At 40.7% G+C, this 3,175-nt stretch overlaps 1 long non-coding RNA gene across 1 annotated transcript; it reads right to left on the minus strand.

Moving 5' to 3' along the window:
• Positions 1-1,457, minus strand: LOC104915154. Its single transcript, XR_796256.2, has 2 exons — positions 1,256-1,457; positions 1-799 (listed from the first exon to the last, which is right to left on the minus strand). It is a non-coding gene; the product is annotated as an uncharacterized LOC104915154 (long non-coding RNA).
• Between the last annotated feature and the right edge of the window lie 1,718 nt (positions 1,458-3,175).

A 3,175-nucleotide genomic window follows, 5' to 3' on the forward strand; every position in this document is an offset into this window, starting at 1 on the left:
AAGATGTTCCACACTACTTCCAGTATTTCTTCATCTTGATCTGGACTATAGCTTGTTCATATTCAGCTACTATAATACTTCCACATATTAACCATTCACCTCATTTGCAATTAACCTTCTCTATCTCTTTAAATCTCTTAGTATGCTTCTAAGTTTTCATAGACACACTCGAATTCTTCTTTCATCAGCTATGTGTTATCTTCATTCATATAAACAACAGAGCCAGACATACCCTTTGCCTTTATATTTGCAACAGACTATCACCATAAAGTTTCTGTTAAAGTGCTCTAGTTCTCTTACATATTGTCAAAGCTTATGGAACTTTCCAATCTATGACTGGACGGAAAAAAGTAGATGAAAACATATAGTTGTTCTGAAAACACTACAAGAGATTTCTCTCTCCCTACAAGTAGAAATCAAATGAATATGCCTCTGATTCACTTAAGAAAGATTACTACTTGATACTGCAACCTGTAGAAGGAAATCTATCTTTTGCAAATACTCAATTGCCTGAAACAACACATCCTGCCCACAATTTCTGCACTCTTTTCTATGTTGTAATCCCCAAAACACTGTAGCTTTAACATACATGTGAACACAAGTCAGCTGCCTTAAAGAAATGTTATTAGTACCTGCTTTCTAGTCGGATCTGATAACCAACTGTCTGGCCAACCTTTTCTCTTCTTTCTGCTGCCACTCTTTCAGCCACAGCAATAACTGCCAAACGCCTTGGCTGAGTGCAGAATATACGACAAGGAATTCCATTTTCATAGCAGTCATCAAGAAGGAACTGAGGAATCTACAAAAAAAAGGTTTCAAAATACTTCTTAGCTTGTTGAATCTATAGGTGCTTTTTTTTCTTCAACAGTGAAGTAACTTAATTTTATCTCAATATTATACACATAGCAAAACTTCAATTTCACAATGCTCTACTCTTCATGCTAAATCCAGAAATAGCTTTAGAAGAAAAACAACTAAACACAATAATAGATCCATTATTTTAAATAACTTTAATTAGTCTAGTGAAAAGCTAGAATTTCATCAGAAAATTATGTAGAATCTTATATTTTTAATAAGTATCTGCTGACTTAGTGTTCTAATTCACTTCCTCGCATTTCAAATACAACACCTTACTATACAGGAAAACAAAAGTCTGAAAATTAGCATAATTAAATCCCTTATTACATAAACATCTTCTAAAATCGCGTCAGTTTCATATAAATACTGACATCTTTTACTTTAATAAAAAACATACTTGAGTAGTTTTTCCTGATCCAGTCTCTCCTATAATGAGAACAACTTTATTTTCCTTTATTATTTTGACAATTTCCTCCTTCTTTTCAAAAACTGGCAATGACTGCCTAAAGGAGTCATATTCCGACTCCCCCCTTTTCAGCGGGACTTGAGGAATACCACTGCTAAGCCTTCCACTTGTCTTCCCAAATTCTTTGTTTTCTGTGGAGAGAACATGACAATTTAGCTATAGATACAAAGGAATTGCTACAAAGGTAAGTCATTAAAATATCACTTAATTATCACAAAAATGAACATTTCTGACTTGGTATGCATCCCCCATAGATAAAGTGGTGAACCCATCACATATCTAAAAGAAATATTCATAATACTGTGTTCTGCTATGGTGTTTGAAACAGATACCGCTCAAAGGACTTCCAAACATATTTTGAACAAATCTAGACTTATTTTCTTGGCTTTTGATCACATCTACACTCCACAGTCTGCCTAGAAATATTCACCTTAGAGTTAAATGAACAGAACTCTTGAGATACCCCAAAATGGAAAAATGAGAGTTTTCTCAATATAGCTACAGAGGATTCTCTTGCAATCCTGGATCCAGTCTTGTTAGGTGCCTCTATCAATGACTTGGACAAAGGGATAAAATGCACTCTGAGCAAGACTGATGATACAAGTTGGGAGGTGTGACTGACACACCAAAAGGCTGTGCTGCTGTTCAGTGAGACCTGCTTGTGCTGAAAAGTTGGGCAGAAAGGAACCTTAAGAAGGTGAACATGGGCAAGTGAAGAGCGCTATACCTGGAGAGGTATAACTGTATGTATCAGTAGAAGTCAGGGGCTGAAATGCTGGAAAGGAGCTCTGCAAGGAAGGACATGGATGTCCTGCTGAACACAAGTAAACCAGGAGCCAGAAGAGTGTCCTTGTGGCAAAGAAGGCCAATGGTATCACGAGGCGGATTAAAAAGAGGGGTGATTTAGAAGTGGTGTTAGACTACATGATCTCCAGAGCTCCCTTCCAACTCATTACAGTTTTGTTATTCTACAAGTTCAGAGGAAAAAAAACTTGGCTGTGGTTCATATCTCCATGGTCTTCTATTAAGGGCAAGAAGGAAGACCCGGGTAATTATAGGCCTGTCAGCCTCACCTCTGTCCCTGGAAAGGTGATGGAACAGCTTGTGCTGGATACCATCTCCAAACAACTGGAAGAAAAGGAGGTTATCAGGAGTAGTCAGCATGGGTTCACCAGAGGGAGGTAGTGTTTTACCAACCTGGTAGCCTCCTACAATGTTGTCACATGCTGGGTGGATGGGGGGAGAGCAGTAGATGTAGTCTACCTTGATTTTAGAAAGGCATTTGATACTGTCTCCCACGACTTCCTTATAACAAAGCTGAGGAAGTGTGGGATAGACGAGTGGACAGTGAGGTGGGTTGAGAACTGGCTGACTGGCAGAGCACAGAGGGTCGTTGTTGGTGGTGCAGAGTCTGGCTGGAGACCTGTAACCAGTGGTGTCCCCCAGGGGTCTGTGCTGGGTCCGGTCTTGTTCAGCATCTACATCAATGACCTTGATGAGGGGATAGTGGCCACCCTCAGCAAGTTTGCTGATGATACGAAGTTGGGAGGATTGGCTGACACGCCTGAAGGCTGTGCTGCCATTCAGCGAGACCTGGACAGGCTGGAGAGCTGGGCAGTAAGAAACCGGATGAGGTTCAACAAAAGCAAGTGTAGGGTCTTGCATCTAGGGAGGAATAATTGCATGCACCAATACAGGCTGGGGGATGAGCTGCTGGAGAGGAGCTCTGCAGAGAGGGACCTGGGCATCCTGGTGGACGACAGATTGGCCATGAGCCAGCAGTGTGCCCTCGTGGCCAAAAAGGCCAATGGCATTCTGGGGTGCATTAAAAAGAGCGTGTCCAGCAGGTCG

Source organism: Meleagris gallopavo, chromosome Z (assembly GCF_000146605.3).
Source record: "Meleagris gallopavo isolate NT-WF06-2002-E0010 breed Aviagen turkey brand Nicholas breeding stock chromosome Z, Turkey_5.1, whole genome shotgun sequence".
Lineage (NCBI taxonomy): Eukaryota > Metazoa > Chordata > Aves > Galliformes > Phasianidae > Meleagris > Meleagris gallopavo.